The following is a 26884-nucleotide window of genomic DNA, read 5'->3' as shown; positions in this document are numbered from 1 at the left end:
TGCTACCTTTTTCTGCTACTCAATTAATTATTTAAACTCTTACGAGAAAGAGAGTCTAGATTCACATACTTGCAATGACTAGGAGGATATTTAAAATTCATTACAGTACATTAAACTTGCACTGAATAGTTAGCATCACTGCAAAATAAATAAATAGCCAATTTGCTTTGATCAGCAGAAATTCTGATAAAATCAGCAAAACACCAATTAAAATGTGAAAAATGTCACCTACTGTCATTATTCTAATGGAAACAAGACATATAGGAGAAACTGATTCAATGTTTATTTTCATATCAGCTGTGTCTTCAAACTGTAAATCATTACAGCTTTTACTTGTATACCTCTCTCACAACCCCAGAATTAATTCTGTGGATGGATTTACTATGGACTGCATAGTACTAGAATAAAATCTCCTATCATGAACAGGATAATAAGGTCTTGCTGCACTTCTATGAACTCCCATGGGGAGGGGCAGCGGGAGGTAGTAATTCAGTCAGAAATATGTGAACAGAGATGAAACGTGACACACGGCATTTTTGCCTGAAACTTTGTTCTTTGGAAACAGTTGGGATAGAAGGAAATGATTACGTAAAGGTGCTGTATTTACAGTTATTTGCATTTCTTATTTGTCGAGTTCCTCAGCTTTGTGGCCCTGATCCTGCAAGTAACCCCATGTTTACCTGTAAATTGACAAGAATATGTCAAAGACATAGAAGGCAAAATCTTTGTAACTGGCCTGAAATTTTTAGCAACCCTTATTTTTTAACCCTTAATTGTCATACAAATGAAAAATTCTTATACCCACGTAAACTCCTGACAATGCCAGTGCTTTTATTTTACATTTATAATCTTCAGCTGGAGTCATTGCTATGTATGCAGTTAAGACAACCTGGGTAAATCATTTGGGATCCTGACTGTTTCAACTGAACACAAGCTGAACGTTTTGAGCATGGCTATGTGCCACTTTGAACTGTTGCATACTTCCTATGAACTTGAAAGTCTTGATGTCTCTCAGAAAGGAGAGCCACACCAAGTATCCTTCTTACCAGTTGCCAGTAAATGGAGCATGGGGAACACAAAATGAAAAACTGAGGCCTACAAGAGATAAAAGGTGATTGGTGAGTACTCTCTCTCTCTGAGAGGTTACTTTGGTAAGATATTCTCTGGGTGAGCCAGTCCCTACTGTGAAGTGCTTCTTACGTACATGTGCCAGTTCCTTAGTGCTTTATTTGTCTTTTAAAATTTTTAATTAGGAATATTCATAATACATGGAATGGAAACTGAGCAAAGATCTTAGTACTTGACCCACTGTCATCCCTCAGCCCCTTACTGACTACTGTCAGCAACAGATAGCACTCTCATAGAGGTGAATCATAGAGTTGCAACCTGAGGACAACATAGATGTGAAATAAAATACCAGATAACTGGGAATTAGAGAAAGCTCCATCACAAACAGACACTCTTCTCAGAGTACAGTTCTTCTGAGCGATTAGCTCTGAGTATCCATGCAAAAGAGGATTCCTATACTGGAGAGCCTTCAGTGATTTGGTACACAGGATAAAAAAAAAAAATCACAGATATAAATAAGTCAGCATAAAGATGATAAGAGTTGGTGTGGCAGCTTAAGAGACATGAAGAGAGAGAAATCAGAGTATGTTTACAAATGCAAAAGAAGGCAGAGTGCACAGCACCTTGAAGAAAAAGATGAGAAAACTAACCTTGGAGTCAGTGAAGGAATTCAACAGTGAAGAGCTGTCAGTTATATGGTACAGGCTCTTGAAACTATCTCAAAAGGTAATTTTTCTTTCCCCAACCCTTCCCAAGCTGACCAAATTCACTCAGATGGCACAGAAAGAAGAAAAAACACCACATTGCCTCCTCAGGTGAAAGCACAAAGACGTTGGCCCAGGGCTTGCTTACTTTCTCTCACTAACTGCAATGGTGGCAGGCAAAAAATGTGAGCTAACTGAATATGGATATGTACTGCCCTGCCCCAGTCAGTATCAGTTTGCCCTGAACCCTCTAAGTTCATTAATTTTGGTCTTATGAAAGAGAACAGATAGCCCATAATCTTGTTGCAAACTCCGCTACTGACCAGAAATAGAAAGAATCACCTAGGGATTTTATATATTTTTTTAAAACAGCAACGGAAGTTTTGGTTCCTGGCACAAATGCTAATTATCCAAAACACTGTGATATTTGAACTAATTCTTCATGATGGACCAGGTCTATTTGGGCATAAATACGTGCACATGAATACCAAAAAAAAGGAAACTTGATATATTTGTCCTTTTTTTTTTTTTTTTTCTTTCTAGTTGTCAATCTTCACACCCAGTTTCAGGTCATCAAAAGGCAGGGAAAGTCCTATCACAGGATACAGATCTTGCACTCTAAAAAGCACCACCAGAACAAAATACAGCTTTGGGACATATGCAGCTATTTATTAATAGGTTATGGGTACTGCCAGGAAAAGGTGAGAAAGATTATATTTTCTGCTACATGCTGTTTCTGTGTCCAGCATCTGTAAGACTTATGATTTAAACAGGCATTTGATGTCTGCCACCAGTCCATGCTAATATAAAACTTTGTCAGTTGCTATGTTGAAAACAAGAAAGGAACTCTGTGTTTAGTCTTAGCAATCTGAAAAGAAAAACCCCACAACATTCCATGAGAAGACAATTTCACTTCAGATCCACAAAGCAGATAACAACAATTCACAGAACGTGAGTACCTTGCCATATAGTTCTTGCTGTGCCTGCATATATGCCGCACAAGGAAGACACGAAAGCCAATGGTTGTGGGTGATGAAGAAATCCTCACAGCCCGTGGACTGCTGCCACTCAGAGAAAGTGCCATTTTAATGCAGTAGAAGGATGCAAGACTCAGCACAGATTCTCAGTTACAATACTTAATGTCTTGGGATTCAAGTAGGCTCTTCCACACAGGACTTGTAATTTAATAATGTGTGTTCTATGGTAACATGGTTTATGAAACCTGCATCTTCCAAAACATTTTTATTGACCATTTCAGTGTTTTCTAACACACAGGAAAAACATGCTCAGAATGAAATATTACTCTGAAGTTCAGTAATTTGAATGTAAAGTTACAGATACGCTGGTAATCGTAAATGGTCTGAGATTTGAATGATTTTTCCACTCCAGTTAAATATATTGAGAAGTATATTCAAATAATTAAAAAGTGCTGGAAATAAGCAGTATTTAGAATTAATGGAAGCCATATATTCACCCTGTTGCATTCATTATTTTTAAATTATAGTTCTCACAGATTAAGAAATGCAGCGAAGTTAAAATGAAGCAATTTTGTTGCTAAATATTGTCATTTAGATTAAAATGTATATGTCTGTTGAATCCAAAAGCCAAACACTACTACTGCTGCTGCTTTTATTATTTGTAAAATCTAAAATAAACTGCCAGGAACCAATGAGCAACAACCAGGAAAACATTAAATATGAGAGACTAAAGCCACAATTTCCCTGTCTCCCAGGGGAACTGTTTTCTTACACGATATAGGTTATCAGACATATGATGAAGACATCAAGAAAGTCACGTTATATTAATTGTACATTTCTAAATAGTTCAATAAGGGGTCTATACATTACAGATGCTGCGATAAATGGTTTCAAGTCCAACAGGGTAAAAGTTTTCTTATAACCCTCTTATTCATCAGTTATAGGCTAACATCCCTGATTTCAAATGCACAATCCTTTAACATATTGGTAACATGGTTAATAATTTAAAACCTTTTAGAAGCTCCTTTTAAGGGAAAGAAGATGAGTTTCACGGGAGCTGGATCATGCAAATGCACAGCTCTACAGAAACATTGTTCCTTTAAATCCCCAAATCAGTAGTGATTTCTGATCACTGAGCATCTCAAATCGGGAAAAGTTTATTTGAAGTGAACTGCTGGGCAATTTTCCATACATCTTTTAAAGGATATTTGGCAACACACTGAATGCTAGCAACCTTTGCTCACTGACTAAGGAATAAAGGGTCTTCAGTACCAAAGTGGAAAATTTCTTCATTTTTAAATACAGAATCAATACCAATCAACATACAAATGAATGCTCAAGGCTAAATTTTTAATTACACTTGAAGAAACACTGGTTTCCTTTGAGGCTTACATACGGTTTCCTCCCAACAACTCAAGACAGGTGGTAAAGTTTAATTGTGGCTGATTTTCCATTTCAAAAATTTCAGTGCGTTTTAAAAGCAAACATTTAAAATGCATTTAAAATTTATTTTCCTTCACACATACATTATTTATACAAATGTCAGCAACTCACCACATTTCTATGGTTCCATATAGACTTTATCAATACTTTTTAAAAAAATTATTTTATTGTTCCATTCAATGAGAGTTAACATTGTATATCAAAATTAAATCATCCAAGGAAAACACTTGTATTTGTGAGGAGGGAGGAACCCTAAATAACGTCACCAAGTCACTATTATTAGCATTTTCCTATATTCTTTTCATGCTGCCCTACACTGATTAATGATGATCAGCAGAAGAAGGAACATAACACTTTAGAATAAAACCTCTTCTCCAATGTTCTCGTGCTTGCTTTCTGCATCAAATTACACAAACTCCTTGAGAATGCCTGCCCCAAGGAGCTCACCAATGGCACAACATGAAATGACATCTAAAGAGTTCAACTATGGAGAAATTGAAGCACTTACGTGGATCAAGACTTCTGAATTGTAACTGCAGCATTTTCCTTCAATTGACATTAGTCATTCTCCTCACAGGAGCTCTGAAACAAATATGATGTTACCTAAAAAAAAAAAAAAAAAGAATTAAATTTAGAAGAAAGAGAGAAAAAAAGAAAAGAAGAATCACCTACATGTTTTACAAGTGCTAAGAATTTGCTAAAGCATTTATTGAGGTCATTTTCAGTAAGTACATACTCAGAATACTATGAAATCTTTAAAGGATATATAACTAACAAGTCAAGGAAACGAGTTTTCTTTCGATGATACTTGGTTATCCTGTTTATGTTCTAATAGTCCTACATCCATAAAAGGCCAAAGGACTCTGACCTTGGCAAACTAACTAAGCAAGAAAAGGCAATCATGTGTACAAGGTTGTCACCTACACCACAAATTATGATAAAATATATCTCAGTATTGGAAAAAATAGCTGTATGTCTTCAGTGACATCCACTGTAGTACATTTAAGGATTTGAATAGGACAGCAATTTATTTTGCACTAAAATGTTTTATGGTTATCATAAAGCATTATGTCTTCCGAGACTGAAAGGTGATGTTTTTATGGACTGTTGCTTCTTGTTGCATTATCTTCACAGCTCAGAAATTATCCTGCCCTTTTTTTTTTTTAAGTGCCCCCCTATTGCCCAGCTAATAAAAGATGTCACACAATGGTTCAGTCTGATCAAAAGGAAGCTGTGTTAAGCAAAGTGTACAAGGAACATATTTCTAACACTGAAGAATTTCACAATGAATGATTATCCAGCTAATTAGTGAAATAAATAATAATAATTGCCTGTCCCTCCTCATTAGAGTCTTAGAAAATGGAGCCCCAAAGCAGAGTTCTTGCCTTTGATTGAAAAAATTGGACATAGTTAATTTTATTATCACTTTGCCAAAAAGCCTGCTCTCTTGTACAGTGATAGGGTGAAGGAAGGAGAGGCAGACAGACCAAATGATGTCTAAGATGTCCCACTTTTAGCTTAAGAATAGTTTTGAAGTACTAAATTGAGTAATCTAATGTGGTTAATTTGCTCTTGACTTATCCCTTCAGGAGAGTCTGAACAACCAGTTAGGCTTAGGTGGAATAAACATACAGCACGTTCCTTTGACATGTTAATCTGATGGCTTTCAGGCTTATCTATGACTATGTAAATTGCAGATAGTGTAAGAATTGATTATGATGGAATATTATAAATATATCAAAGCTCCTTTGCCTTCATCACATGTTCTTCAAGCCTTTGACCAATACCATGCGTCCACATGGCTGACAAGTCAGGCAAGCCTTAAAACGCTACATTTTGCACAGACTTAAGAGAGCCTGCCAAAGCCAGCACATCTAAACACATTACTTGATGCTGAAGAAATTTCACTGGCTTCTAATGAGGCAGTGAATTAGCCTTAAGGGGTCTAGTCTCAGTTTGACACGTGCATTAAATGGAGTTTTGCATGTCACACAACTAATCAGTTCATCTAGGCATTAATAGAGCTCTCACCACTGTGGTTTCCAAGCACTCCAAAACAAGCCAGCAGAGGCCTTCAGAGGATCATCAGAGAGAACAGACCCGTAAGAACCTTTTATTTGCTGACACTAGATTATGTAGATACTAGGTTATATAGCTCCCCTTCCATCCTCCAAGTACTACCAATATCTTCTTCAAGGTTCTTGAACTTTGTTGTATTACTTGAACTTTGAATTACTGTATTACTTTGAACTTTGTTGTATTACCGGTAAGACAGAGAAATTGAAATACCTTACACAGCTCAAAAGAGATGATACTAAAATATGGATAGGTTTTTAAAACAAAGACAGAATTTGTTTGCTTCTTTTAACACACTCCTTGCCACAATCCCAGAGTGATCTATACAGAATTGACAATACCTGTCCAAAGTTGCATTCACAGAAGTAAAAATGGAATTTTCTCATTTTCCACTGAGCTGCACTTACGTGGAGTCTCAAGCCCCAGAGATTTCATCTATATAGTCCTCAGCCCACCTCTAGAGCTCTGCCCTCCTGTCTGCTTCTCTTCTTTCTTCCTCTGGTGCTCATTACTGGCTCTAACTCCTCCCACCACATTCTCCACCCTCAAAAGCCAGAGACAGAGCTTCTCTTTGCCTCCATAAGTATTGCATCAGCCTGGACAAACTTGGAGGGGCTTAATTTGTCACAAACTGCCTTGAAAAGCCACTTTATAGTCTTGTATTAATTACAATTGTTCCCCTTCAACAGATTCTTTACACAAGGATTTGTTAACTGTTTGACATAAATTTTAGAGGAATTTAATTTAAAGGGAAGAGAACATCTGGGTGGATTCATAACAGTAGCTTAATCCAGCTCAGCACACACCCACTCTTCACCTGCAGCAGTGTACCTGAAATACACCCAGTAATGCGTTTTATAGAAAACTCTGCTCCCAGCCCTTTGCACTAGTTGAGTTACAGAACGTACTTTTAACACAGAGGAACGATCAGGCAATTTCTACACCGCATATATGAAATCAAAGCCATGATTGTGGCTTTCTCTTTACAAAAAATATAATTTGTTGACATTATAATGACTTTGTAATTAATTTCAGATGGGGAAGGCTGTAACAGAACAATTATAGTTTCATTTTACTTTAACCTACTGCCATAAAATTTGGGGCAAGTGACAAATTAATACAACAGCCTGAATGTTAACACACTTACTTACCAGAAATAAACTAAAGGTCAGTTTAGGGAAGAGACCCTTTGCCATAAACACTGACACCAGAGTTTTACGGAGTCTGTCCCTTCAGGCAGCAGTACGGTGGTGGCACTGCAGCACTTCCCAAACAACGCAATGTTATTTCTTTGTATAACTTTATTATTTTAGTCTTGTTCAGATACCAAGCTTCAATCTCAAATGTAAAAAGCAAAAACCCCAACAATAAAAACCCCTAGACTGTTTTCTAAGTTTTCCATCCTTCACTTATTTTTACTTGAAAATACAACACAATGCTGCCAGCTTTCAGATGCACTAGATAAGGAAACTTACTCCCTGTCCCTTTAGGTGTTGCTAAGTCCTTCCTTTCCTAAGCAGAAAAGCTTGATTCTCACCACATAAACTCCCTAACTTCTTCCTCACGTAGTCACATTAATAAATGCTTTTTCGAGTTCAGCTTTTGTTGAATTCAGGACTAACAAACACCACAGGTAACATGCTACTTGGAACTGAGCAACAGCTTGGGTGAAGGTCCTGTAAACACACCTTCAAGAAACACCAAACTCTCTGGAATTTTTTCTTGAAGAGTGTAGAATAAATGGCAGAAAAGAGGCCTGCTCCAACCCACTGACAGACCTTACTGCCTTACACTCAGAGGAGGCAGGGTGCAGCCGTTCAGGCATGGCACACTGCCCATATCAAAGAGACTTTCTCCAGGGCCCCTCCTCAGGCTGATGCTCCCCAGCTAAAGGCAGGGCAAGCCCTGAGCGAGGGGCTGCTGCTGGAACATGGCCCTGCCAGGACAGAGGGGAGACACCCACACAGCCCCAGCTGGCTCTTCTGTAGCTGATGAGTATGGACAAACACGTAGGATCAAAGGAAAGCAACAACTGTCACTGAGAAGTTTATTTGCCTTGATGTCGATGTTCTGAGATCCGTTTTTCACTCACTAGTGTCCTGGTTCCAGTTAGGACAGAGTTAATTTTTCCTCATAGTAGCTGGTAGGGTGCTATGTTTTGGATTAGGATGAGAAGAGCGCTGATAACATGCTGATGTTTTAATTGTTGCAGAGCAGTGCTTACACCAGGCCAAGGACTTTTCGGCTTCTCGCTCTGTCCTGCCAGCGAGCAGGCTGGGGGTGCAGCAGGAGCTGGGAGGGGACAGACCCAGGACAGCTGACCCAAACTGGCCGAAGGGGGATTCCATACCATCTGACGTCATGCTAAACAATATATAGGGGTGGCTGGCCGGGGTGGGGGGGCCGGCTGCTCGGGGATAGGCTGGGCATCGGTCAGCGGGTGGTGAGCAATTGCATTGTGCATCACTTGTTTCTTACACATTATTATTATTAATACTATTATCATTATCACTATTATTGTTATTATTATATTCCTGTCTTAATAAACTGTCTTTATCTCAACTCACCGGCTTCACTTTCCCGTTTCTCTCACCCATCCCAGAGAGGGAGGTGGGAGGGTGAGCAAACGGCTGTGTGGTGTTTAGCTGCCGGCCGGGTTAAACCACAACAACTAGTAAGTTCATAGAATCTTTAGATCCTTAAGTGCTTTGGGGCCAAACATTACTGGAAACATACAGTTGCTAATGTGTCCACATGACAAGTATGTCCTACGTTTATTTTTATCCCATGTACTTCAAACTCTATCTGGATAAAACAGAGAATGGTTGGAGTGGGATGGGACCTTTAAAGACTGTCTAGTCCAACCCCTCGAAACATCAATAACTCCTTCTAATCAACACTCCTCCTTTTCATACAAGGAAGAATAGATTGGATTTGTGTAAATAACTTTATATACCTAAAAGCTCAGATCAAAACACTGAAAGAAATTCTAAGGTGTTCAGAAAAACACCCATGTTCTTCCTCACCAGATGCTGAACCTGGGCTCATTTCTTATCCAAGCTTGTGAGATCAAACTGAACTAATACATCCCTGTTTGCTATTTTAGTAGTCATATTACTTTCATCTTCCTGTTCCAAGATAATTTAGTGCCAGCAGGATCAACCATATCACGACACCATCGTACCACAGAAAGTTAATATATGCTAATCCAATTTTTAGAAATTATTTCTTTTCATACAGAGCACAAAATATGGTCTACCATAGGTTATTTATCTGAAGTGAACTGCTTTTGCAAATTATGATGTCTGAGAGCTATTCAGTTTTTGCAGTCCTTCTTTTCCTTGATGCCATGTCGTATTCATTCAAAAGCTGATCCTTTGAAATATTCTTATATCCTGACCAAAAGCATATCTAGAGGGTCTTGGTGAATGCATAAGTATTTAATATACTTTTATGTTTAATGAAGTTCTACATATTTCAAAGATCCCATCCCACTTCACCTAGTATATGCTTAAAGTCAGGAAAGTTTTCTCCAATTTATTAACAGTTTCTCACTGATCTAGAAGGTTTAGAAACACTTAGGGGAAAAAAAAAAGCCACCCCCCCATACTTACATAAAAAAAAAAGAAGAAGAAGAAGAAAAGAAAACAACCCAAACACCAAGAAAAAACAATATAGATGACAAACTGCTGTTTTACATCCTACCATGGAGACATTTCAAGCTGAAATCCTCAGTAAATTTAGATGATCGCAAAAAGACAAGAGCAACTGCCAAGCTGCATGTGAGCCACCCCACATATCCCTCACTTGCAGGAAGAGTAGGAGGAAGTATCAGTACGTTACTTTACTCCTACCATCCTGCAATGCCCACCTAAGTCCTCATTAATGTCACCAGCTATTATCATGGCCTTGTGGTGAATGAAAAGAAGAGTAAGCTCACAAACAGAGTGCAAAGGAAATGCTGGAACAAGCTGGAATTATAAAACAGAAATAAACAACTCAGTGCTTCTAACTTGGCCCAAATCAAGACACATGTCCATATTTTAAACAGTTCAGAAATGAGAGCATGTAGCAGCTTCCCCTTAGCAAGAAGCGCTTGGTTACCAAGGCAAGCCAGCTCAGTTGCTGAAGTCCTCAGCTCACACTCAGAGTTACGAATGTGAAGAACTGTCCCACATTCCTCAGCTGTCTGACAATCACTACATTCAGATCAGGCAGAGATGGATCTCCATTGCACTGTGAGACCACACTAACTCTTTCTCTGTCGCCATTCAAATACTGTTATTACACAACATAACGTGAGGTTGTCACCACTCATCTCTACAAAGACAAGATTGCAAAGAAGGAAAAGGTTTTGCAGTGCTGTTTTATTACAGGGCAAGCCAAAGCTCATTTAAATCAGAAGTCTTTCTTTCTCACTGCAACTAGGAAGAGACAATTCCTCTCTAGATAATCTATGAAAAACATACCATGAAAAAGACATCAATCACAAGTAGAAAACACTGCATCAATGCAACCAACCTATACAAACCCAGACAAGCTAGGTTTATTTTTAAGCATAGTTTTGAATGAAAATCCTATTGTGCACAAGCATTTATTTGTTGTATCAGCTGTAGTCACACATCTAAAATAAACAAAACAGTTTTCCAGCCTGTTAAGTTTGGGAGAAAGGGGCAGCTATTTTGTCTGCATTTGAAATGGAAGTGAAGCAGCCCCCCACCGAAACATTAACCATTTCAAAAGATCTCATTAAAAGGTTTCTCTGTTTTCACTGATTATTATGTAGCATCTACATGAACACCTATAAATCTGTTCGAATTAGGTTTTCAGGCCTTTATTCCAGATAATTTCTTTTCCCTATGTGGACTTTCTCAGGAAATGAGATTTAATGAGTCATAGTCCTTACTGATAATCACAAGAGAGCTCATTAGCTTTCTGTCAGATTTGTACCCACTATCTGCCCTCTATGTGCTTATGACTTACTTGAGCTAAATATGACACTACAGAGAAAGCAGACAGATGGAGCAATACAGTGGATTTCAAATACTGTAGCAATAAATATTTCTCCATAATTTATTTTGAGGACTTAAAGGAGAAAAATCAACACACCTTCTTTCTTAACCTTTTTTTCCCTATTATTCTTCTATGGCATCATTAAGAGCAAGACACCCAGTGTCTGAGAAAATTGATCATGATATTTCTTGAAGAGCCCTTACAGACACAGTAGCAGAAAACCAGTCTAAACAGTCCATAATGAAAGGCTCTGGCAACTGGAATACTTCTCTGTTCTAGCATATAAAATTGTGGTTTATCACAATCCTGTAAAACCTTCAGGCTACACATAACTGATTATTGCATGAAGCAGCATAGGTGAACGTGCTTGTAGACCTGCCCCTTCCACAATCAAGGCTCAACATCTCCATTTCAAGTATTTCTAACTAGGTTTTTACCTCTGAGCTCATCACCTCCATAGCCACGTGCCCCCTGGCCCTGCCTGAAGGTCATTTCTCTGATCTGTTGTGCAGAGGAACTGTGGGGCCCTATAGCTGTAGCACTAGAAAAGATGCTTCAGCTCTCTACACAACACAAAGTGGAACAGAAGCGTTCATCTGATAGACTGCAATACCAATGGCCTTAGCTTTTTTCCTTATACAGCTCATGTCTCCATAAAGGAAAGGGAAAAATGAATTGTGTTATTCACCTGGACACAATGCTCTTTCTTACTGAGGGCCCACTGCAAGGTGCTGGTCCAAACTTACTCCTCACAACTCATCACTTTCTTCTGTAGCATTTGCTTTTTCTCTCCCTGCAGCCTTCTTGTAACACTCATTTCTATTTAAAAAAGAAAACCACTTCTACTTCCTAAAAACTGAGGATCACCCCCCATGCTCACAATTTGCTTTCACAAAACATCCCCTTTCCAAAAACATGTTAAGGATGATCCAATAAGCAGGCACCAAACCCAGGAAGGTATTTTACCAGACTGCACTATGATAACTACTCACTTTTTCCAGGAAGTCATCCATACCAGAAAAAAAAAAAAAGAAAAAAAGAAAGACTTGCTCAAGCAATTCACAGTAGTGTCAGTCCCCAGGGTGATGAGAGCTTTGCTCTGCTTAATGGGCAATAATACTTGATTTTAACCCTTAACACAGCTTAACACAGCTGCTCTTCAGTCTGTTGTCTCCCTTATCTTGCTCCTTAAATTTTTTGTAGACATATGAGTGGCTGCAAGGGGTAGGAGCAGGCTGGCAGGAGGAGGAGGTTATGTTGGGGTGACATACAAGAGTTGTCAGAACAAAGGGAGTTTTATATTTCTTGTTTCCATGGCTCAGCAGAACTGCCCCAAGTGCCACTCTAGAATTGTGCCAATCTCTGCGTATTACAGTGTTAAAGTTTATACAAATCACGGGAAGATTCTGAAGATGTGTTGTTTTAAAGGTATTGGTAAGTCTGTTGAAGTAAATAACTGATGTCAGCAAAGTAACATCAGTAGCAAATATGACTACCACTAAGAGCATTTATTTTAGTGCCATCATTAAAACTCCACATAGAGCCAAATCATATTCCATCAGACTGGATGAAAATGAACCACAGCGGGTCACAGTATTTTTGTACACTTATTTCCCAATCTATTTTAACGACCTGTTTATAAAGAGGGTTAAAAAGCAGAAACAAACTGTTTCAGTGAATAACTTCTTAAAGAAATGTCAGAGGCTAGTTAGAAGATGAAGAAATATGATCGAGTATTTGATCTCACTCTTTCGTTTATTTTATTTATTTACAACTACCTGTCCTGACCCATGCTTTAATTTCTCATTTGCACACTTCAGCACATATTTGCTTTGAACCCACAGTGTTCTCAGGAACACGTTACCTTCATTTTCCACTTGGAAAATAGGTGGGTAAGTGATATTCCTGCTTCACCAGAAAGCAAAGTGAAATATATAGTATTGATTGCTGGGCCTTATATACATTAGGCTTCCATGGGGCCTCCATCCCAGTAATACCTGAGCACTTCCATTACCATACTACTTGGTAGCTGACCTCACAACCTTCCCAAAAGGTAGGGAAAATGTTTATTTTTCTTGCAGATGAAGAAGCAAGACAGCGCAATCTTCCTATGTTCACCAAGGCAGTTTGTAAAGGAGAAGAAACGGAGACCTGAGTCTTGTGTCCCATGCTGGCTTGCTTTATCATGGACCAACCCTTCAAAGCAATCAGGTCATTTGAATGTAAATGCAACCAGCCACTTCTCCAACCAGCAACATGAGGAAAAACAAAAACCGGAAATAGTCTAGATCTCTCTGTGCCTTAGACTTCATGGCTCTCTGCACTAAATCTCATCTCTCTCCAGCTTGACAGAACTTTTTATAAAATTTAAATAAAAATGATATAAACCAATTTTTGGCTTTTCAAAGGAAACTACCTTGGACCCCACATAGACTGATGGGGAAGTTAAAAATCCTGTCACTGCATCAGGTCACAGCTCTGAATTAAGTCGATTCACCTGTTTCATACTTCCCCTTACTAGAAATGCAGGGGGGAATAACTTGTAAGAAACTGAGATCATCCAGTGCAAACTTACCTTTAAAAAAACCTGTGACAGCTCTGCATTTGAGGGCTAACTGAGCTATTTATTATTACCAGTTCAGAAGGTTTCACGTACAAACACTGGTTTTGCAAGTCCATTCTTTTCTAGACTGGGGACTCCCACCTCTTCAGTGGCTCCACATCGTGCAGGCCTTTCTTCTCATTAAGAGCTTTTCCTGGGGGGCCAGTGGGGGTGATGAATGTGCAAGTCCCCAGGCACGACACTTCCAAGGGACCAGGGAGCAGAGGGCCAGCTGCACAGAGCCACAGGTTCCATAGACGTCAGATTTTCAAGGAAGACCCTCAACTATTTGTCTGATCAGACCACTTGCACATTTTTTTTTATTTTTTTAATCCATGTTTTCACAGCAACAGATATGAGAGCTTTTTGTGCCACTGCATAATTTCTTTTTTTTCCCCAGGAGGATAATAGTTTTAGTTTGAGACAATGCAAATATGGATTGTAGGTGAAATTCCAGCTCCGTATGACTTCAGGGTTCCAATATCAGTCATTAATCACTTGAGTTGTACTTTCTGGGTTTATGATTTTGACAAAATCCCTTCATTTGAATTATGGCCTTGTATTCAGCACTAGGCCATGTATTATTCTACATATAATTTTTAAATACAAAGAGAAACAGCATGGAAAAATTAGAATCTATGACTTAAGAGTGTAGTTCTCTTATGGCATAGGCAAACAGAATGCTCTTGACTTTAACCTATGGGTTCCACTTCATATGTAGTGTATTTTTCATACATCATGGATTTTTATAAATTTGCTGTATAAAGCACCAGAGCTACTTTGCCAGCAAAATATAAGGAAAACAAATATGTCAGGGTAATGATGCCAGGACAATTCCTTATTGAAAAAAGCAGTTTATTAATACCTTATTGCTACAAGCTAGATCTTATTATCATCTTGGGTCATTTAGAATCTTATTAGGTATTCTGATGGTGGATGAATAATCCTGTGATAAATTTTTTGCCATGTCCTTCACAGTTGTCATAGCAGGATCATAAACAGCATTTATAACAATCTAGCCTGGAGGAAAAGGCTTACAATGGTCTGTTTAACATGCAGAAAATATTCAGATCGGCCGCGTCTGGTTAGATTTGAGACCCACAGGAGAGATACCCAAGTTAAATGTAGCATGGGTTTCTCTCAAGATTAGCTTTAAAAAAGGCTTTGGGTCAGGGACATGGGGGCTAATGCCAATGATATGTCCACAAGCAGTCTTCTTTCAAAAAAGACAGCTTGGACAAAAATGGTAGCTGCATGTTACTGTCTTACCAAAAAAACATGTAAGGTCACTTGAGCTGCTACTTAAGAAGCATGGCTGAAATTATTTGCAATTGAATGGCTTGAAGCTCAGACAACTACTTCAGCGATCACTATACGAAAAAAAAGTGCATACACTCACATAGTGAAATATATGCAGGTCTTTGCAGAGCCATAACTTGCCTACACTATGCAACTTTGTGAACTTTTGCAGGGTCGGAACCTAATTCTTTAGAACTACTACAAAAGTAATATGGGTAAATTACAGAAAAAAATTACATTGTTTTGAGTGGGTATTAAAGAAAATATAGTCTATATATACAAACAGAAATGGCTCCCTATCACTGAACACGATGAATTACTTGCACTTGTTGCCATTCAGTGTCACATTCCAGGGCAGAGTAACAGATTCCCAAGTCTAAGCATAGCAAGTACATCTCAAATCACCAGAACCTTTCAGAACAGAAGCTACTGTTAAATGCTAACAGTAGTATAAAGTAAAGCTTGGACAGAACATTGTGCAGGACTGTCAGACTCATTTTCAGGATGGTGATAATAGAAATGGGTGGCTTACTGGAAGGGATTGTGGTGACAGATGTGAGAACAGCCATGTATGTACAACAAACACTTTCTCTACAGTATGTGTTGTTACTTTCTTAATACAAGCAACTGAGATTATGAAAGATGCACAGCAAAATTTGCTTTTCTTTGAAAAAGATAAATCGTGTCTTTTACTTGAATTTTAAATACACAAAACGAATGAGTTTTGCAGCTCTAGTCCCTAAAACAGAGCTTAACCGTTGGAAAGCTAGCATAAACGTTCACAGCTGAAAATTGTAAAAATTCCTTTCCAGGACATTCTCTGCTGCAGTCATTTGGACACCTCCAATTAGGAAAACACCATCATATCCCAGGACTTGCTTGGCAACCACAACCACCACCTCTGAGAACTGATTTTGCAGACATCTATGCCCAGGTCTGGCTACCAACATAAGCCATGCTGCTTCCAAGGACAGCATGTATGGCAGTGCGGTTAAATGGGTGCAAACTGTGTGGAAATACAGTCACCCTGCAGAGAGCAAACATGCTGTCACAAATGCTCAGAATTTGTCCCTGCAACTTTAAACACAAATTGTCAATCATTCTAAGGGTGAAACACAACTCAAAAAAGAAATCCTAACAAAATAAAGTGTACACTGACAGAGAAGTGCTAAACTCTTCTAAAGAGAGGTGCTAAACTCACCAAAGAACTTGTTACCTAGAGTAAATAGTTCTTGGTTACATTGTTTTATCCCCTTGTATTCTCTCTTCTCTAAGTTTTTACTTGCTGACTGCAGAGTCTTTGAGAGATTATGTATCTTTAGTAGCTTTTTAGCACTTTGGGGATTTACCAGCAGAATTAATACTTAGCATTGTAATTATCGAGATGAAACAAAAGAAAAGAAAAAAGAACTTTGAATTAAGCAGTTAAATGAACAGATAGAAGCCTGCAAGAAAACGTTACATATAAAAGCTGTAGGACTTCGGTTACTATATAATTTTAGCCAAAGATGAGGCACACTTTTTTCCCTGTGAGTAGTATTCATTTTTCTGGTTTGTTCTTAGCACAAATCTAGGTGGGTTAATGGAAAGCTCACTTGTAGCACTTCAGTTGCCACAAAACTCAAACAAGCATGTTTACAGTCTAATACAACAAATATAACATAGATTGAAGCAAATGTTCAGCATTACGCAGTCATTTTTCTCTGCCCTGCTCACGTGCCATCTCTCTTCCTGCTGAAATCAATGGGATTTATGTCACTGATCTGGCCTCATCTAAATCATACCAACTGATTGATTTCCTACCAGTTTAACAGTGCTAGCACTGCTAGTATGAGAGCAAACATGCCCCAGCAAGTCTATTTGTGGTTTATCTCATAGAATTTTTACACTGCTATGCAACTTATGTTTGATGTGCAGTTAAATAGTCTAGTTTCAAGAGATTCCATCTGAACTAGCATTACCTGACAAACTTTATATTGTTAGCTCTTAAATTGACATAAACTAGCTCTATTGGGCTGGTTTAGCACTAACTGTGTGTGAACTAGTTTTTAAAAAAATCACCGTAACTCTACATTCCAATTTTCACCCACTGTTCAGGATTCTCATTCAGCTTGCAAAGCCCACTACCTGAAGCACTCAATGAGCTTTTCAATGGGTACTTGCAACAAAGCACGTAAGAGCAACACTGCTGAAATAAACTAACAACCAATTCAGCACAGAGGATCCTTTTTTTTTTTCTTTAAATATATACAGAAGTAGTAAGCATTCATGATTACAATGAAGGAATCAAAATACACTTGCCAAGCATGCTGTCTAAGAATCACAGAATCATCTAGGTTGGAAGAGACTTCCAAGATCATCCAGTCCAACCTCTGACCTAACACTAACAAGTCCTCCACTAAACCATATCACTAAGCTCTACATCTAAACGTCTCTTAAAGACCTCCAGGGGTGGTGACTCAGCCACTTCCCTGGGCAGCCCATTCCAGTGCCTAACAACCCTTTCAGTAAAGAAGTTCTTCCTAACATCCAACCTAAACCTCCCCTGGCACAATTTTAGCTCATTCCCCCTCGTCCTGTCACCAGGCATGTGGGAGAATAGACCAAGCCCCACCTCGCTACAGCCTCCTTTCAGGTACCTGTAGAAAGCAATAAGGTCACCCCTGAGCCTCCTCCAGGCTGAACAAGCCCAGCTCCCTCAGCCGCTCCTCGTAAGACTTGTTCTTCAGACCCCTCACCAGCTTCGTTGCCCTTCTCTGGACTTGCTCAAGCACCTCCATGTCCTTCTTGTAGCGAGGGGCCCAAAACTGAACACAGTACTCGAGGTGCGGCCTCACCAGAGCCGAGTACAGGGGGACAATCACTTCCCTAGACCTGCTGGCTACACTGCTTCTTATACAAGCCAGGATGCTGTTGGCCTTCTTGGCCACCTGGGCACACTGCTGGCTCATATTCAGCCGACTATCAACCAACACTCCCAGGTCCTTCTCTGCCAGGCAGCTTTCTAACCACTCATCTCCCAGCCTGTAGTGCTGCTTGGGGTTGTTGTGCCCCAGGTGCAGGACCCGGCATTTGGCCTTGTTGAACCTCATACAGTTGGCCTCAGCCCATCGGTCCAGCCTATCCAGATCCTCCTGCAGAGCCTTCCTGCCCTCGAGCAGATCGACACACACACTTAGCTTGGTGTCATCTGCAAACTTACTGAGGGTGCACTCGATCCCTTCATCCAGATCATCGATAAAGATACTGAAGGGGACCAGCCCCAGTACTGAGCCCTGGGGGACACCACTAGTGACCAGCCTCCAACTGGATTTGACTCCATTCACCACAACTCTCTGGGCCCGGCTACCCAGCCAGTTTCTAACCCAACGAAGCGTACGCCAGTCCAAGCCAAGAGCAGCCAGTTTCTCGAGGAGAATGCTGCGGGAAATGGTGTCAAAAGCCTTACTGAAGTCAAGGTAGACCACATCCACAGCCTTTCCCTCAACCCACGCCCCCGAAGAGACTGGAGAATCCACAGAGCAGCTAAGAGTTTCATTTCCTCCCCAGTTGCTCACGAGGAGGCTGGGTCAGTGGTTCAGGGGAGAGAAGCAGAGCCAGGTTGGTCTACATTTAGGTGCAGGCAGTAGCATCCCCAAGGGACTGGGCTCCCTACTGTAGCTGCAGGCCAGGTGCTGTCTGTGGTTTGTAGAGTGAAGCTCACTCAGCTGCATCTGCCTCACTGCAATGATATCATCAGGTGCATTGAGTAGACTCATCTTTAGGTATACCAACCCATAGCAACTAGAAATCAAATTATACTTTCAGTGAGCAAAATGCCTTAGAATTATCACTCAGATGAGAAAAACCTGTAGCACACCAACAGGGAAAGTGATGACAGTCAAAACAGCTCAACCATTCCAGAACACAGGCACCAAGCACCAACCAGGAAGAATATACGCAACATACCTTCCTACACTTGTGCCTCACTGCCAAGATGCCATTGCACTTCTATTTGACAATGCTTTAACACAGAATGTATATGCAGGAGAAGTCAATAGATTGCAAAATATTCTACAGACATTGTACTAGCTCTCAGGTAATTCACAGTGACGGATAAATGGTGTGCAAGTCTAGCTTCCAAACCCCTTCGTGCAAAAGGCAGAAATATGGTAAGGACTACTGAAGGAAGAACAGATTCACAGTAATTCTAAAGAGAAAAGATTTGCAGAATTTCTCTCTCGCTATCTTATTTTTCCCAAAATAACCTACTCTAGGTTCTGTCCCCTCTTTTTATCTCTCTGTTAAACATTCCCACTCACTCCACTGCAAACAGAGGTATTAGCTAACAGGTTTCCTAGGACTTGGCTTGGCACTCTCAGTGAAACACCTCTTTAATTTTCCTCATGCACTGAGATCAATTTACAAAGCTATTTCCATTGAGAATGCTTGATATACACTATAAATCACGTATGCCCATCTACGTATTTCCCACTGTAGACCAGCAAGATGCCCAAATAGAAGCCATGCCCTTTTGCACCTTCCCAGCTAACTGTGAATACCTAAACCAGTTGTCCTTTGGTATCAGAGCCACTCAGCTGTAAATAGGTAAATTGCTCCTGGTGTACAAACCATTGATTAGATAGATCAATGGCCTTTGCAATTCCCCATGAGTAAATGCTATATATGCTCACTAACTGATTGTCTTAACTGCTGCCAATTAGAGCTTAAATGTCTAATTAACAAGAAATAGAGTTCTCCACTGTTGACTTTGGAGGACTATGACCATTAACTCTACCTGTACAACACAATTAGATGATGAGAGGGAGAAAGTGAAAATTAGATGAGTGAAGAAATTGTCTGGATACCAACAAAATATATGTACAAATACTGCATGGGTTTAGATACTCCAGGCTTATTTCTCAATATATAGCTTCTCCTAGAACATGATGTCTCTTGTTTCTACTGATTTCTGTTTATTTCCACTGATTTCTCCTAGAAAATACAGTCACTTCTAGAATCCAAAGTACCTGTGAAGTAAGAACCTGTAACATCTATCCAGTCATTTTTGTTATGAACATAATCCAACAAAGTCACGACCCTGCTATGCAAGTGCATGGAAGCATCCATGTAAGAAAACAATATATGGAGATGACTGCATTTTTTCTTTAATAACATGTATTAAACATTATTGATATTCCTCCAACAATAAACAAGCTGGAGAAAAAGCAGAATAATAAAATGTACAATTAAAACTTGATGGATTCACTGCAACTCTGAACAGTTCATCTGTACAGATTATGAACTACTAAGATCAGCCTGAGAGCCTGTAGCTAAATAGAGCTGGTAAATACCTTGATCATGAACAACAACTGCATTATTCTTCACTGTTCAAAGCAATTTTTATTTCTTGAGCAGGATTAGACTATACAACTGCCCAGAGCTACACAAATAAATGCAATTTGGTACTACCTGAAAAAGAAATCTGCTGAGAAAGATGTTTGAAACTGGCAATAGATGCAGGCACTGCAAATAATTTTTCTGAATAGAAGGATGATGCACCAGAGACCAGCTCTTATCGTGAAAACTACAATAGCAGATGCCAGTGAAATAATACTTAGCAATGACATGGACATTCTACAAAAGTCAGTGATGAAAAAAAAAAAACCTTTTCAGGTACTTGTGTATGTTGTTAATCATAATTAAGGCAAGTATGACAGCTTCTTGGCAACAGACACTGAGTTCCATTCCCTGACAAACAAATCCTGCAGGAATACTCTCTCTTTCATTATATCAAGCCTGCAGCACTTTACACCAAATTTACTTAGAGCACTCCAAGTTGTAGGGAAACTTGTTTTCTCAGTTGCTTTTTGGTAGATAATCACATGGTGACCTCCACAAAAGAATGGAGCAAGTTTCCCATTAATAAAGTAAAAAGAGCTTTAAAAGCTAGTACTATAAACAAACACATATACTATTACAGACAGGGGCAGGAGAGCAGAGACAAAAGAGAGATGCACAGCATCCAAGTTAGGGACCTAACGCTATCCATATCTTCAAAGAAGATTCAGAGTGTCAACCCTAACAGCAGCAAGTGAATTGCAGTCCTTCTAAATTTGCATTTTTACTTGCATAATACAGTATCTCTAACACCTAACAATGAGCACTTGTAAATATTAAAAAAAAAAAAAAAGAAGCAATACTAGGTACATAGGTATACTTATTATTGCCCTTTCAGTAATCTGGGGATTTCCCATTCTCCAAGAACAGCCAAAAACTGATAATCTGGGGGAAAGCAAGCCATTTTCAGAGCACTTTAAAAATAAAAAAAATAAAAAAAAAATGGAGGCAAGATTTTGGCCAGCTGTAAGCTTTTCATTCAAATCAACTCACTTGTTACTGTGATTCATTAATTGTTGAATAGTACTGAGCCATTTAAAGAATACACTATCAGTGCAGGTAATAGCTGAAAAAGGTTGGAAAGAAACATAGTTAGGCATCTAAAAGAAGGTGTAAATACCACAAAGAAAAGAGAAATTCCTTGCAGTATTTATAATTACATTACTGATAATTACATCTAAGTAATCAGGAAATGGAGGGAGGGTATTAGCAAAGCCTCTCACAATAAATTGCACAAGTTTACGGAACCATCTCTTTAGGGAAGTGCGTGGAAGCTCCCTACTCCATCTGAAATGCATAAAACATGGGAGACGAAACACATTTACAACGTGCTGTGGGGACAATACTGAGCTGGAAGAGAGATGGACTAGTCTTTTCTAAGTGCTACACCACAAACCTAGGAGCGGGTTTTAAAATTACCACCTCTGCTGACTTCTGATTTTGTTGTCTGTTCCCAGCTGTATCTCATGTTAGTGAGATCCCATAGGGTTCTGCAATTAGCATGAGGAAAGCAGTATGATAATCAGAAGAAATTAATGGTTTAAAAACATAATCTTACACTTCCCTTGAGACTTGTTCCATGTAACTGGATTCTCAAAGAAAAGAAAAAAAGAAACAGGTAATTGATTCTTATTAAGAGAATTATCTGCCACAAAATGTTGTTCATAGAAAAAAGATCTTAATTTTAAACTAAAATGCTCTCAGAGTCTGTGTGAACCTAGTTTCTGCCTAGCTTTCTATGGAAGAGAAGATAGGACTCTCTCTGTGCCATTCTTCTATTTAGCACCTACACAGAAGGGCCAAGCACAATGTGGGTCTTCATGTGCTAACGACATGCATGTGGAAAAGGGAGCAGGATGCGACAGTGAAATAGCAATCCCCAGGCTTCCGCCAGCAATTTCAATGAGAAAGCTGGAGAAATGAGCATGCACTGCATGCTCTTCTCAGTCACTTGTGCAGAGAAGCTAGGTCAGCTCCTGAGTCATGGATATTATCAACCTTCATTCAACAGAAACTATATATTGTGTTTAAGTATGTCCAATGCTGACTTTTTCTATGCTCCTTAGGAAAGACTGAGTTACAGACTTTATGGTTAACTACCCTATTAAGCAGGTGTGTGTTACTTATTTTGGCTTAATTTACTCTCTCTTCCAATAAATTGATTAAAAATTTAAAAAAAAACCTGCCACATAAAGCAGGAAAAAAAACCCCACTCTCAATAAATGTCTGGTCTTACTCCTATGAGTGCAGAAACTAAATGGATCTCTTAGGAACTTTTCCAAAAAAATAAATACACAGGAACACTTCAACCATTTCAGTCCAAAATAGTGTGACACACACTAAGTCATCTAGCTCTTGGTAAAAACAGAGGAAAATTTTAAGAACCCTATTTAGGGAACAACAACAACAACAAAATCACATGTAGCATTTTGATAAGCTAGGACAGGAGCTGCAACACCCCACGTTTTCTTTATATAGTTTTATCTATACAATACAGGTGGGTGCATGGATAGATTTTTTTTTGTGTTCATTAGTAGTGCCTGTTCACACTGAGCAGCCCTGCTAAAAAATTAGCTCAACTCCAAGAATAAGGCTCCGTGCAGACTTCTGTTGCTCGGTTTCACGGATTTCATAGCAAAAATTTAAAAACGTGAAGCATCTTCCTGTAACTGAACATCAGCTCGCACAGTCGAAAAACAATTCGGAAGCCTACGTGTAACAGCACCACCTGGTGATCTTTGACATAATGACAAAATGTCTTCCATCCGGTACTCAAAAAGTTACATTTTGCCCTTTTCTTCCAAAATCAAATTAAGATTTTTTTTTTTTAAAAAAGTAGACAAAATATCTCAGATTAAAAAGTTGTAATGGAAAGTTTAAAATTTATATCAAATATAAAACAAACTAAAATGAATCTAAATCTCAAGTCCCCAGAATACCGGGGACAATCTTAAAGAGGTAAACAATCAAGCATAAAAGGAAAGATAAATGAAATTCTGTACACAACCAAGTTAACACAGCTGGAATTTTTCTGTTTTCCTCTGACTAGAGCTTTGAAGCAGTGAAGTTAGCCGTTTGCATCCACTAATTTTACAAAAGATAGGATTAATTCTATTCAGGTGTTCAAAAATACCTGTTTATTGCCCTGTTATGAACACAGCTGCACCCCTAGGAACCTTGGGAATCAGAGTTTCCATCTCCTTGTAATGTTCTGTACTTTGAACAGTCTTTCCCTGCCCGCCAAAAGTCTTTCTCCAGACAAGATCTCCCTCTAATTTTAACTATATATTCCTCCACCAAAATACAACCTTCCACTCTTTCTCTCATCAGCCCAATCTTCCCTTCTACATCAAGTCATTGCTTCACAACTGTTTCTCTCTTTCTTGAACCATAGTAGATTTTGTCCAGAGAAAACAAGGTATCAAGGTATATGGTCTTTGTTTTTGGTTTGTTTGGGAAAAAAAAATAAAATAAAAAAAGACATGTTAGCATGTCACTTTTTCTTTTTTAAGTCACTTTGGAAAGGCAGATCAGGAAGACACAAGACAGACCTCTCCAAGAGACAGATCAAACAACACCAAAATCCCCATGGAGACACCAGTTCATTTGTGGCCAAAACCCCACTCTTTTCACAGCAGAGGGGCAACAGTCAACCATCCCTGCAGAAAAGGTGACTGTGTGGATCTTCCTCAGGAGGCTTACACCACTGTTCCTTCTGCCAGCTGAGACATTAGGGCATGAGCACAACACTCACACCTGAGCACGTACCCACCTTACTTGGGAAAACTGAGCTGCAAAATATTAGCCCTTCAAATTAGGCCTCCTTAGGTTATCTCAGACATCAGGAATCTCTACACTTCTAAATTAATAGTAATAATAATAATATCTTATTTTTAGAACACACAGCTTATGTTCTTCATGGATCTGGAGCCCCCATACAGTCACCAGCTTGCAGCTTGATGCCCTTAATAGCTCCAAACAAAGCATCTTTACTACCAGACAGAGGAAAATCAGGGGAAATGCTGTATTCAGACAGATGTCAAAACAGTGTTTTTTTTTTTTTTTTCTCCAGGGACAGTGTGCCTGACTGCCCTGCTGTTTTTGTCATTCTGAAAGCTTGACACAACTCTATTAGGATAAATTTTGTCATAAGATAAATTGCACACTCAGAATGCCTCCTGAAGTTTCAAAATCCACAATTAAAATTTCATATTCATAATGGTAAACATCCATATATCTTTCTCAGGAAAAATACCATCTGCATAAATTTAATGAGTACTTTATTAATACAGCGGTATTGTGGTCGCACATTCATGCCACTCTCTCTTTTGAAGTCTGACAATATTTGCTGGAAAAACTACTAACAGGGTTGTATTTTTTTTTAATTATTATTTTTTGGGGCTCTGCAAGCACAACTGAATACGTTTACGATTACAGGAGAAACATACTTAACTCTCAGAAAGCAGTAACAAAGACATTACCCTTTTACAAATAATTTATAAGGCTGGACATTCAAGACCAATAGAAACTCACATTCATCTTCCCTCCAGAACCACAAACTGTGTTGATTTTTTGTAATTTATACTCTGCAACAGAATACTAACCTATAGAAAAGCTACTAAAGAAGCCAATGTTTTTTCCCATAAAAAAGCAACACCATCTAAAACTCAAGATATTTAAAAGGAAAGCTATATCTGGGGATGCAAATTGTCAAATACCTTTCCCTGATGTCTACTGCCATCTTTTGCATTCTGGCAAAAATACAAAACAGAAAAAATATTCTCAGGTTTTATTAAATTTCATTAAGTTCTGAGCACTATATCCTAGTTGTATTTACTTGAACCAAGTTAAGTTCTCAGAAAGTTATCTATAAGCTACATTTCCTTTCCAAGCAGTTGATGTCAATTACCACAGCCAGCACTTTGGCATTCTAGCACATGACTATTTATGTGCTTGGATGGAGCTAAAGGAGAAGGCCATAGAAAAAAGTATGACTGATACCCTCTTTTTCCAGAAAACATAGTGACTCTTCATGAACGATTGCAGAAAGCATTCTGAAAGCAGAAATTAGTAGAAAAATCCCACAGAGCTTTTTTTGGAAACGGAGATAACCACTTTGACCACAGATGGAACAGCCCCATTGGCAGTATGATCCATTTTGAACCATACCCTTAGGATTACCTAATTATGCTCATCACATACATTAAATACTTCTCATCTGTAGAGCATCTTATACACCAACGTCAAAGAAGGAATGGTGAGGAGCTGTTAACATCTTTGATCCGCTGCCACATGACTCACCGCAACATACTTCTCTGATACTATTAAGGAATTCCATTACTGGCAGACTGAAAAGGTATTCAGTACTTTCTGAAATACTAGTTATCAGGAGTAGACAGCTGGCCACGAAAAAAAAAAAAAAGCTACGTTGAGAACAGACAATTTCAAAGCTCCTGGTTCACTGGTGGAGCTAGGATTTCTTAACATGTTTTCTAAAACAGGTGTAAAGGGAATTTTTCCATAACTGTATAAATGAAGAGCATCCATTCTCAAAAAGGTAATATATTTTTAGCTTCTGGCACGTTGATATTTGTACCATTATCAAGGATTTTTCTAAGTAGTGGCAAAGCAAGCAGGAATTCTCAGACATAAAAATTAGAGACAGACTTTTAAACACCCACTGTTCTCCAGCATTCTTCTACTTACCATCTAGTTTGTATTTTTATTAGGAATACAGTGTTCAACTTGTAATTTTCTAATCAACTGAAACCACAAAATGCTGATTAATCTAAATGATAACATAATTATAGTGAAATCAGTTGCACCACTAATCGAAGGCAGGCGCAATCTGAAGAGAGTGATTGGTGCCTTAAAAATGGAATTCTTGGAGTAACAACAGGGGATCTAAAAGGATTTTTAATGCTAATGTTACAATTAGATCCTATGATATACAATTACTTAGAAAGATACATATAGGCAAGGTTGGGGTGGAGTATTTTGGCACAGAATCTCCCAATTCTTTGTCTAACAAATCTCATGAATGAAAGAAAAATAAGACAGTAAAGGATTTTCATAGTTAAAATGTTTTGTCTACCTTTCTTTTCAAATCACTGCAACCATGTGTTTTATCAATATCCCATGAAATTCCTGGTAAAGGAAGTTACTCTCAAAGTAGCTTTTGGTTCTCTAGAAACAGAAACACATACATCCCGGGTAGCTTCTGACTGATGAGACTAAGATAAAAATGGTGGGGGAGGCTTCTTCTTTTTTTTTTTAACCAGTCCTGATTAAGTTGGGCTTTTGCAATGCCCAACATTTCTCCT

This window comes from Anser anser (assembly GCF_964211835.1).
Source record: "Anser anser genome assembly, chromosome: 10".
NCBI lineage: Eukaryota > Metazoa > Chordata > Aves > Anseriformes > Anatidae > Anser > Anser anser.
The sequence above is the reverse complement of the archived record's forward strand: the minus strand, read 5'-3'. Positions refer to the sequence as shown.